Raw genomic sequence first — 13,045 nt, forward strand, 5'->3', positions numbered from 1 at the left:
AGATTATGTTGAAAAATAAAAAAAATTACATACGCAAAACTTTTTTTTCCTTCTTTTTGTGAAGACTTATTGATCCCCCCTCGTATATTATTTATCCAATTCAACCCTTCCAATAACAAAATAACTAATAAATAATTTCATGTTTTAAGCGAAAACAACAATAGAACCATAATGCATTTTATAATAACTCTTAAAAGTTTTTGGATTTTTCTAAATGTTTATAATAGTTAATTATTGAATTATTTTTATTAATAATTATTATAATTCTCTCACTATTAAGTAATTACTATGTGTCGTTAAAATTAACTAAGTCTAGTACGATTTTGTGTAAGTAATTATAAACCATAGCGTCACTCTTGCTCTCGAAAGTGGCACTCCAAGAGCCATTTCTGAAGAAAAAGGCCCAAGTTAAGAAAAAATAGCCCTATCTCTCTCTGAAAACTCACGCACTCTGACCAATTACAAATACCAAATCGAATAAGAAAATTTTCCCACCAATACAGAAAATTTAATCGTCATCATGTCATGGGCCGGAAGAAAAGGATTTCGACCCAACCACCCACTGCTTATAAAAAGCTCTGTATAAGACTGCTGGACCAGTGCTGGAGGAAACACAGAAGGATAGAAATTTTTTGAGAAGGATCAGTAGTGCAGTGTAGTGCCGAGTCAGCCAAAAAGTAGACCAAGAAGTAAGACAAAAACTCAACCAAGAAGTCAGCCAAGTGCATCCAGAATTAAGACTACAATAATATAGTTAGGAGAGGAGATTATCTCAGGCTGCATTTTCTCTTATAAGAGAGACAGTATGAGTTGAGATCTTAGACAATCATATAGCAAAGAAGTGAATAGCAAGGTTAACCACTAAATAATTGAAACATATCTCAGGAAAGGACTGAAAATTTATTTCACTCTGTACAGTGCTTGTGTTGCTAGGTAAGATCGGATAAAAATCCCCTTGACCGATTCCAGCTATTTTTTGTGTGTAGCTACACAAGCTTAATGCTTTTTCTGCTTGTTATCAGAAAAAACTGGATAATTATATAAGTTGATTGCCTTCAAATTTGAATATTAATATTTATATATTTTAGTTTAATCCTAGCTGGTTTCTTTCATTGTCTAAATTGTAATGTTATGATTAATATAATTACAAAAGTTGTTACTGTCATTGATATTATATAAGCAAAAAGTGTTAGATTCAGATTAAAATTAAGACTATTATATAATTCTGAATCTAATTATATTACTAGGTTGAAATAAAATGTTTAATAATCATAAAAAAATTTATTACTATTAATGCTTTGGTACAATAAATTCCGACGACTACGTGCATTATTACTTTCACAACGTACCAATTAATAAGACCTATCAATAAGAAATGTTTTGTTCAACCAAATAGACAATTCCGGCATTCATTAAAATTGCTGTTTGGACAAAGTGGCTTGCCGGCATTTCAGTATTATTTTTTTTATATTTAGCTGTTGTGACGGTAAACGTCAAATTAGCGCTGACCATTTAGCATAATTGCTGCCTGTGAGGGCAGCACCTGCCGGGGGGACAGAATAGGTAACGAAGGAATTCGGCACGCGAGCAGACGGAACGCGCGCGAACGAATTTGAAGAGTGAAGCATCGACCATCATAGTGTCCGTCCGCTTACGCTATCGTTTCCATCAATTCACGTGCCCTTGACATCTACACGCTTCGAAAATAGCAGCAATTAGTGATCCAGTAGTGAAGCATAGACCATCATAGTGTCCGCCCGCTATCGCTATTATTACCGCCAAGTAACGCATCCTCGACGAATACAACGCGACAGAGCAGCAGCAGCCAGTGATCCGGGATCGCAGCCTCCAGGGAGTCATCCTGTCTACAGCTTAGAGCCAAGCAGTGTGTGTGTTTGAGGTTTCGCCATCGAGGGCGAAACCACTCCGTGCGCGCATCCGCGACCCGCGAACAAAACAATAATAGACTGTTTCGTGCAGTGCGACTACTCTTTGTTTTTCTCCAACCATCTGCAAAAATAAGGTAAGCTGGCCAGCTTAATTACGCGATCGGAATTGCATAACTGATAAATAATTTTCGGTATTCGATGCGTACATGTAACGGCTCTGCTAACAAAGAGCGGCGTGCGTACCGGCAAAGTGTGTTGCCGATCAGCGAGCGCGGATGTAAACAAACGCGCGGGCCGACCTTTTATAGATACTGAGGTATAATAATAAAGGATTCAATTCGTACTACTAACAAGTGTTTTTCGATTCGTTTATACCTCATAGCTTCCACTCATTCTATTACAGGTTAATTTCTATTACTGGTTGACTGAGGCCTATTTTATCGTGCTCTCCCGAACACGTATTGAGCATCGACAGTTTCGCGCTCCCCATTAGAATAATAGCGTGGATTAAATAATTAAACGGTCCTACCCCGTTACATGGCGCCCAACGTGGGGCGCCATGTAACGGGGGTGAAACCGTAAAATTATTTATCAGTCATGCAATTCCGATCGCGTAATAAAGCTGGCCAGCTTACCTTATTTTTGCAGACGGTTGGAGAAAAACAAAGAGTAGTCGCACTGCACGAAACAGTCTATTATTGTTTTTTTCGCGGGTCGCGGATGCGCGCACGGAGTGGTTTCGCCCTCGATGGCGAAACCTGACTCACACACACTGCTTGGCTCTAAGCTGTAGACAGGATGACTCCCTGGAGGCTGCGATCCCGGATCACTGGCTGCTGCTGCTCTGTCGCGTTGTATTCGTCGAGGATGCGTAACTTGGCGGTGATAATAGCGATAGCGGGCGGACACTATGATGGTCTATGCTTCACTCCTGGATCACTAATTGCTGCTATTTTCGAAGCGTGTAGATGTCAAGGGCACATGAATTGATGGAAACGATAGCGTAAGCGGACGGACACTATGATGGTCGATGCTTCACTCTTCAAATTCGTTAGCGCGCGTTCCGTCTGCTCGCGTGCCGAATTCCTTCGTTACCTATTCTGTCCCCCCGGCAAGTGCTGCCCTCACAGGCAGCAATTATGCTAAATGGTCAGCGCTAATTTGACGTTTACCGTCACAGCCCCCTTCCAGTCTGAACCTATAGGGTTCTCGACGATAATCCCATTAGCGCTACCTTTTCCGAGGAGGAGAAGAGGAAGGATAATAAAGGGTTGTAGTCCAAGTGATGTTAACTTATAATTTATTGGGCGGTAGGGCGATATGTCGGTGGCCCTGCCCACGGGGGCAGGGCATCATCACCTGGTTGGTCACGGTGGTAGCTCCTGGCCCTGGTCGTCCAACGGGGGTCGGCCGCGCGCCTCCCACCCCAGCCTCTCTTGGACCAGGTCGGCGTGTTGTCGCATGCGTGGGCAGCGGTCCGTGCGGGTCACCCCGGGGTAGTGGCATACGTTGCACCCTTCCCACTGGGCGCGGGAAAGGGTGCCCCGCGGGAGCCCTCGCTCTCTGGGGGTCAGAGGCAACCCGTTTCTACGGTTCGGGGCGGACCACAATGGTCTTTCGACCGTGGAGTCCGCACCCGCGGGGCGTAAAACCACATTAATGTGGATGGGCCCCGTTGCTTGACCTCCCTGGCTCCCGTCCACATTTACCACCAGGTTTACCCCGCACTTTTGCGGGCCCTGGTGCGAATTACTCCCCGACCTGGTTCCCGGAGCCGTTGTTCTGGCTCCGATGATCGGAGACTGGGGGAGGCTGGTGGTATTGCCACTCGCCGGGCCCTCGATGGCCTGGCGGAGGCGCTGCTGTACCTCCCTTAGGGCCGACGCGAACTGGCGACGGCGGGACACCACTTTCTCCCAATGGTCAAGGTCATCCGGGTGGTGTCCCGCGGCTGTGTACGCATCGTATTCGGCGTACACAGCCCGCTGGAGGGCGTTGAGGGTCGTCCAGCCTCGCTCGACCTCCCTCAACCCCTCGACTATTTCCTCCCAGGTCCTTTTGCCAGAGGGTGGTGCCTGGCTCGGGACCTGGGGGGCCAGGTCGCGTCGGGGGCACCCTCTTCCGTTTGAGTGCCCACTGATGCTGTCGGGGCCCTCATGGGGATGGGTCCCTTTGGGGGTCCAGACGGTGGCGCAGCGTCGTCGCGCGTGATGCCGGGTGTCGTTGTCGGCGTCGTGGAGGTTTCCTCGATCGGGAGCTCTTCTATGAGCACGGATGACGAGCTCTCGTGAGCTCGCACCCGTGCTCGCTCCTCTTCCTTCTTCTTCTCGGTGAGCAGGTGGAGTGCGGCATGAACCACCCCCTCGACGGCGGGACCTAAGTCCAAGCCGATGAGGGCGGCTGCCGCTTGCTCGAACTGTTCGAGTGTTATCTGCATCCTGTAAATGTCCAGCGAGTTAGTATCCTGAAATAACTTTGGATATCGAAGGTGGGCGCCTGTTCGGCTGCCCAGGACTTTCGTCGCCGGAGTCGAAGGTGGGGTCCTTGGTGTCGGTCTCCCAGGTCCTTCGTTCGCCGTGTATCATGCATCCACGGTTGTCGCTTTCGGTGGTCTGCCCCTCTTCCTCTTCACGATGATGGGAGGAGGGGCTCGTGTCGTTTGTCGATGTTGTGTAGTGTGTGTTGTTTGCGCGGACTTACGAGGTCTTCCTCGTGGGCGCTTCGTCGGGTTAGTAGGAAGGATATGTAGCGGAACTCGGCTGGGGGGATTACGGCGAGTACAGCGAGGTGAGTTCGGAATTGTCGCGTCGTCATTTCGGAGTGTATTATCTGAAGTGTTGGCGCTCCCGTTTCCGTGTACCGATGTATCGCTCGCGTTAGGCGGGACGTTCATCGCCTCTGTTCCCTCGGCGGTAGCGATCTCGTCGTTGTCTCGTGTTCGGGTCCCATTTTCCGTTATATCGTCATCTCGTCCATAATAGGGTTTAAGGTCCTTCGCATGGACTAGCTCCGTGACCTCCTCCTGTTGATTGGCGAGGCGATATGAATTGGGACCGAGTACCTTCGTGACGATAAAGGGGCCGATGAATTTGGGTGCTAGTTTCGCGGAAATGCCCTGCGCAGCGCAGGACAGTATGCGATTCTTTTTCCACACCCAATCGCCTTCTTTAAACCTGTGGTCCCTGTGTTTAGCATTGTAGTACTCAGACTGCCTCAGGGACTCATCCGAGGCGCTCTCGTGAGCTTGCTGAATGGCGGAACAGTTATTCTGCATCTGCTCGTTCCATTACATGGCGTTACATGGCGCCCAACGTTAAAGAACCTACGGTGTTTTTGATAGTGCAAAACACCGGTTCTTAATATTAACCTTGCGCTCGGTCAACCAGTAGCTCAGGTGGCAGTCAAGTGTTGTTGTGCGCACTCGACACCGAAAGCCACAATAGTAAACAAAGCTCGTTAGCTAGCTTGCGAAGGCCCGCCGCGGCGAAAAATTGTAAACATTGACTGTGAACGCGTGCGAGTGCGACCGAAAGATTCTCAAGCGCAAACACCAACGAATTTTGAAAGTTGCCGTAAATAATATTATACCCGTTGGCCCGGGAAAAACTAACACCGGCAATTTTCAAACGAAATTAATTTAATTGAATAATTTTATTTGACATTGTCGTAACGTAAAAGTTTTTTTTTTAATATTATTAAAAGCGATTGTTGGTGATTACGCGCAACGCTCGTGACAATATTTTAAATACTAACTCACACAGCCGTACTAACAAACAGTTAGTGCGTCTGATAGGTAGGATAATTATATTGCGTACTAACGAGCGAAGAATCTTTCGGCAATTAATCCGTAAAGCGCCCTTGATCAAGCCCAGTGCTGACAAATAAAATTTTTTTTTATTTTTCAATTCGGCGCACGAATTTTAATATAACACTCGCACGCGCGTAACATACCTGTAAATTTACATAAAAGTCAACCACAAGTAACCTAACAGCAAATCATGGACCGCACTCAGAACGAAGTAGAAAATTGGATATGGACGCTCCAGGAGAAGGAAATAGAAGAATACCTCGACCAGCTGGAGCTCAAGACTAGCGGGAGCAAGCTCTCGAGAGCTGCACGACTGCACAACTGGCTACTCGGCGACTATTTCGCAGCAGATTTCGCGGAAGTCGAACACCAAAACAGCAGTCCAGCCAAAAGAGCCGCCCTACGCTCAGAGCTAATTGCGTCCCTATGCCAGGAACACACAGCATCCGAGCAGGAAGGAGAACACCCGCTAGCCCAACTACTACAGAGTGCGGACGTAATATCGCGAGTTCAACAAACCGCGATAAACATCGCGAATGCCCTGGACAGCGGAGAAAAATCAAATAGTAAGAAGGAAATTACTATAACAACTGACGAAGGATACCAGTTTAAACTCCCGCCGGCATTCGCAGTAATGATACAAGACCTCATCTTCCGGTCCAGGGAACATGAGAAGAAATGGGAAGTACAAGACGCAAGGAACTCGAACGCGTCTGACCTAACCCAAATAATGCAAGAAATCGTCCAGACCAACATCAGGGTGCAGGAACACATGGACAACCTAGCAACCAGGATTACGGAACTGGAGAATGCCGTAAACAAAATTACGCGGCAAGACGAGTCGAACAGTTCCAATGAGGAACCGCAACCCGAAAACACGCGTAGGAGCGTCGCATTCCAGGACACGTTCACATGCCACTACGACGCAAGGCTACCCCAGAGCACTCCAGCCGGACCCGGACTGAGGCCCACGGGGGCCCCCGGCAGGACCCCCCGCCGAACGCCCCCTTTCGGAGAGGGTGGACAGCATCAACTCGGCAGAGTTAATGCTGAAGTGAACAACCACCCGCCGAGCATGTGGTCATCCCAACAGACGTCAAGCCCGTTATCGACAACAAGGGACGTCGGCCGCATCGTCAGGGGATGGAAGCTCAGGTTCTCCGGAGAAGGCAACGCGAGCATCGACACCTTCTTAACAAGGTTAGACAACTCGAGGAGCAGCGCTGGACTTACGGAAGACGAGATGCTCACAGCTGTCTCCGAGCTACTCGCCGGTCCTGCCCTCGTCTGGTTTGAGGCGATGCGGAATGAATGGTTCTCCTACGCGGATTTCGAGGCAGTCGCCAGAGCATGGTTTGGAACTAGCAGGCAACAGCAGCAGCGTCTAACCAAAGAGGTCCAAGGCCGATATCAGGGCCCAGACGAACCCGCGAACGTATATATCGCGAACCTGATGGGCCTAATGAGCCGGCTAAACCCCAGAATGACGCACGAGAGCCAGCTGGACTTGCTACATACCAACCTCCTGCCGGAAATCCAAAGCCAAATACGGAGATCAGAAGTGGATTCCGTACGAACCCTAAACGTCCTGGCCATGACGGCCCAGTACAACTTGCATCAGCGGAGGATGGAGCGGACGATGCCAGACCCTCAGTCGACTTTGTATCCTGAGATGGCGTATCATCCCCGCACCGACGCGAGCAAGGGTCGTAAAGGGAAAGTGGCTTCCATGTCCGGTGATAAACCGGAAGTCAGCGATAGATTGGAACGCATGGAAAAGGTACTCGAAAAGGTGACGCACCAGGTCGTCTACACACAGACGCCCCCGGGGGCAGCACCTAACCCGAGTCTGGAATCCGTCGATGGTGAGAAGAAGGTTCCACCCATCGACGTATTCAACCAAATGCTGTTATCCCTTAAGGAAATATCGGCGGAAATGAAGAATAACCGCGCCGACAAAAGCTCGACTTCCGAGGACCGAAGTAAAAGGCCGGAGACTCGCCGTAAACGAGGAAGAGAGTTCTCTGGGCCGATCAAATGTGCCGAGTGCGGCCTACTGGGTTACTATAGGAAGTTCTGTCCCCAGTGTAATAAGGGAAACGAGCAAAGGAGTGGATAGGTGGGGTTGATCCCACTCCTTCATCCAGTAACCCAAACCCCGTCGAAGAGATCTCGCGGCCTCCGCCAACACAGCCCGCACCGTTAGAAACGAGCGTGTTGGGCGTCGAGAACGAGAACTCCCTTGCCGACGCCAAAGACAAGCGTGGCGGAAGAGTGCGCTCGGAGAAGAAAGGTTACGACGCTGGTAAAGCCAAAGACCCTAGACCAGCCGAGGCGGTGACGTACGGATCGCACACGCCCTCGGGGGCACGGGCTAAGGCAAATAAACCGTCAAAGAAGAACCTCATGGAAACTCCGATCGTCCGAACCAAAGGGGCTCGGACGACAAGTAACGTCACTCGACCACGCAAGAGCACAATGGTTAGCGCTATAACGAATAAAGAGCAAGGCTGTGGAGCCGTCGAAACTGTTTCCCGATATTCCCCGGAACAGGAGACGCGTTGGTGGCTACCGGTGAAGATAGGGGACTTCCAAATACGGGCCCTCTATGATCCGGGAGCTTCCACCACAGCCATGGGCAGTAATGCTCTACAAATAGCGTCTGTGCTGGGCGTCAGATTAGATACTACCCACGCGGGAACAGCAGGGTTACCAGACGGTCGTAAGTTAACGATCGTCGGTCACGCCATGCTACCTTTCACCGTGGGAGGATTGACGATGCCGACAAGAGTAGCCATCCTCCCTACCCTCGTCGAAGAATGTATTTTAGGAGTGAACTTCATCAGGTTGTTCAGAGCGATACTTGATCCAGACGATAACACGTTGCTGTTCAAGGGATCGCAGGCCAAAATGGAGCTGGAAGTAGCTAGTTTGGAGGCTGGTCCGAGATTAGCCACAATCGGACTAGCCGAGGTTACGGCTACACAACAGACCATGCTGCAGAAGACCATCGACGAGGCCCTATCCCGAGCCCCGACGGGCTTGGGGTGTCCGGCAGGCATCGAGCACGAGATTCGGGTCGGTGATACGAAGCCAATTAAACAGCGTTACTACCCAGTATCGCACAAGGTCGAGCAAGAAATGCATAGACTGGTAAGGGAAATGTTGACCCAAGGGGTAATCGAACCAGCCGACAGTGGCTGGTCGAGCCCAGTGGTCATGATACGCAAGAAGTACGGCTCATACAGATTTTGTATTGACTTCCGAAAGGTCAATAAAATCACCGAGCCGAATGCGTATCCCTTGCCGTTTATGCAAGATATACTAAGGCGTTTGCGAAATGCGCGCTATATATCTACGCTCGACCTCAGTAGCGCGTATCACCAGATCCCACTCAAGATCGAATCTCGGCCGATTACGGCCTTTACCGTACCCGGACTGGGACATTACCAGTTCGTACGAATGCCGTTCGGTCTCTCGTACGCCGGTGCCACCTTCCAGCGGTTGATCGATAGTGTGATCGGTCCCGAACTAGGCGAATTCGCCTTCGCCTATTTGGACGATATCATAGTGGTATCGTCCAGTTTCGAGGATCACCTACGGCATTTAAAAACCGTATTGGACAGGGTGTGCGAAGCTGGCCTCTCGATCAATCGAGAGAAAAGCGTCTTCTGCAAGTCTGAAGCCAAATACCTCAGCCTGCTGATCGACCGCGAGGGGATCAGGCCAGATCCTGAAAAGGTGCGCTCTATCATGGAGTACCCAAGACCAGGAAACGTGCGACAGCTGCGCACCTTCCTGGGGGTAGCTTCGTGGTACCGCAGATTCTTGACCGACTTCGCCACGCACGCTCAACCGTTAACGAGGTTAACAGGAAAAAAGAGCGAATATGTGTGGGGAGAGGAACAAGAACAAGCCTTCGCCAAAATTAAGGCACTCATGATGTCCGCACCATGCCTGGGATTGCCAGAACTTGATGGGCAGTACGTGCTGGAGACAGATGCCAGCGCTACCGGAATCAGGGCCGTCCTGATACAAAAAACGGGAGACGGCGACCGAATCATAGAGTACGCTAGCAGAGTCCTTAATCCGGCTGAGCAAAACTACTCAGCTACGGAGCGCGAGTGCTTGGCGGTCGTGTGGGCCATCCAAAAATTTCGCCCATACATAGAAGCGTACCCGTTCAGGGTGGTAACTGACCACAATAGCCTGAAATGGCTATACAACCTGAAGAATCCAATTGGACGTCTCGCCCGATGGGCCTTACAACTTCAAGGCCATATTTTCGAGATCGAATATCGAAAGGGGGCAGACAATGTATTGCCCGACGCCTTATCACGCGCTTTCGAGCCCACGAGGGCAGAGGTTGGCTCAATGAACCAGCCGAAGCCAAGGGACAGCGCCTGGTACACGGATCAATTCCGACGCGTCGAGAGCAGTCCAGAACAATACCCGAATTGGAAGGTTGTCGGCCGGGTGATGTATCACCAAAAGCCGAACCACGATCATCAAGGAGGAGACCGATATGGCGACGAATGGAAGCTCGTCGAGCCCCCGGAAGAACGCAAAGCGGTCGAAAATCACGACCTAGAGACAGCAGGACACTTAGGATGCGAGAAGACCTTCGCCCGTGTCGTCCAGTCCTATTACTGGCCGGGAATGTACACGGATGTGAAGGGATACGTCCAAAAGTGCCAGATCTGCCAACAGTGCAAGGTCGAGCAGCGGCCACCGCGGACCGAACATGGTCTATGCCTTGGCAAGTGGTCGCGGGCGACATCGCCGGACCCTTTCCGAAGAGCCCACGAGGGCACGAATACGTCCTGGTATTCATCGACGTATTCACACGATGGATCGAATGTATACCTATACGTAGTGCTAACGGCAAGACGATCGTGAAGGAACTTAGGGAACGAATAATCCTACGTTTCGGCACGCTTAAGATCTTCTTGTCCGACAACGGCACCGAGTTCCGTAAACAGTTGGTGGATGGATACCTGAGAGATCAGGGGATAAAACGGACCTTCACCCCAACCTATACCCCGCAGGCTAACCCTACGGAAAGGGTTAACCGTACCTTGAAGATGATGATAACGTCGTATCTGCAGGGGAATCATAGGGAATGGGACCGAGCGCTACCCGAACTCATGTTCGCGTTGAATACGGCCGTCCATAGTTCCACCGGGGTTAGTCCGGCCATGCTCAATTACGGCAGACAACCGGGAGCCCCGAATACTCTCCGGAAACGGATGGACGAGCTCGCCGAGCAAGAAGAGATTTTGCTTCGAATCGGGCAATGGAACGAGCACATGCAGAATAACCGTTCCGCCATTCAGCAAGCTCACGAGAGCGCCTCGGATGAGTCCCTGAGGCAGTCTGAGTACTACAATGCTAAACACAGGGACCACAGGTTTAAAGAAGGCGATTGGGTGTGGAAAAAGAATCGCATAATGTCCTGCGCTGCGCAGGGCATTTCCGCGAAACTAGCACCCAAATTCATCGGCCCCTTTATCGTCACGAAGGTACTCGGTCCCAATTCATATCGCCTCGCCAACCAACAGGAGGAGGTCACGGAGCTAATCCATGCGAAGGACCTTAAGCCCTATTATGGACGAGATGACGATATAACGGAAAATGGGACCCGAACACGAGACGACGACGAGATCGCTACCGCCGAGGGAACAGAGGCGATGAACGTCCCGCCTAACGCGAGCGATACATCGGTACACGGAAACGAGAGCGCCAACACTTCAGATAATACACTCCGAAATGACGACGCGACAATTCCGAACTCACCTCGCCGTACTCGCCGTAATCCCCCCAGCCGAGTTCCGCTATATATCCCTCCTACTAACCCGACGAAGCGCCCACGAGGAAGACCTCGTAAGTCCGCGCAAACAACACACACTACACAACATCGACAAACGACACGAGTCCCTCCTCCCATCATCGTGAAGAGGAAGAGGGGCAGACCACCGAAAGCGACAACCGTGGATGCATGATACACGGCGAACGAAGGACCTGGGAGACCGACGCCAAGGACCCCACCTTCGACTCCGGCGACGAAGGTCCTGGGCAGCCGAACAGGCGCCCACATTCGATATCCAAAGTTATTTCAGGATACTAACTCGCTGGACATTTACAGGATGCAGATAACACTCGAACAGTTCGAGCAAGCGGCAGCCGCCCTCATCGGCTTGGACTTAGGTCCCGCCGTCGAGGGGGTGGTTCATGCCGCACTCCACCTGCTCGCCGAGAAGAAGAAGGAAGAGAAGCGAGCACGGGTGCGAGCACACGAGAGCTCGTCATCCGTGCTCATAGAAGAGCTCCCGATAGAGGAAACCTCCACGACGCCGACAACGACACCCGGCATCACGCGCGACGACGCTGCGCCACCGTCTGGACCCCCAAAGGGACCCATCCCCATGAGGGTCCCGACAGCATCAGTGGGCACTCAAACGGAAGAGGGTGCCCCCGACGCGACCTGGCCCCCCAGGTCCCGAGCCAGGCACCACCCTCTGGCAAAAGGACCTGGGAGGAAATAGTCGAGGGGTTGAGGGAGGTCGAGCGAGGCTGGACGACCCTCAACGCCCTCCAGCGGGCTGTGTACGCCGAATACGATGCGTACACAGCCGCGGGACACCACCCGGATGACCTTGACCATTGGGAGAAAGTGGTGTCCCGCCGTCGCCAGTTCGCGTCGGCCCTAAGGGAGGTACAGCAGCGCCTCCGCCAGGCCATCGAGGGCCCGGCGAGTGGCAATACCACCAGCCTCCCCCAGTCTCCGATCATCGGAGCCAGAACAGCGGCTCCGGGAACCAGGTCGGGGAGTAATTCGCACCAGGGCCCGCAAAAGTGCGGGGTAAACCTGGTGGTAAATGTGGACGGGAGCCAGGGAGGTCAAGCAACGGGGCCCATCCACATTAATGTGGTTTTACGCCCCGCGGGTGCGGACTCCACGGTCGAAAGACCATTGTGGTCCGCCCCGAACCGTAGAAACGGGTTGCCTCTGACCCCCAGAGAGCGAGGGCTCCCGCGGGGCACCCTTTCCCGCGCCCAGTGGGAAGGGTGCAACGTATGCCACTACCCCGGGGTGACCCGCACGGACCGCTGCCCACGCATGCGACAACACGCCGACCTGGTCCAAGAGAGGCTGGGGTGGGAGGCGCGCGGCCGACCCCCGTTGGACGACCAGGGCCAGGAGCTACCACCGTGACCAACCAGGTGATGATGCCCTGCCCCCGTGGGCAGGGCCACCGACATATCGCCCTACCGCCCAATAAATTATAAGTTAACATCACTTGGACTACAACCCTTTATTATCCTTCCTCTTCTCCTCCTCGGAAAA

Source organism: Phymastichus coffea, unplaced genomic scaffold (genome assembly GCF_024137745.1).
Source record: "Phymastichus coffea isolate CEN01 unplaced genomic scaffold, Cenicafe_Pcof_1.1 PCOF00014, whole genome shotgun sequence".
Taxonomy (NCBI): domain Eukaryota; kingdom Metazoa; phylum Arthropoda; class Insecta; order Hymenoptera; family Eulophidae; genus Phymastichus; species Phymastichus coffea.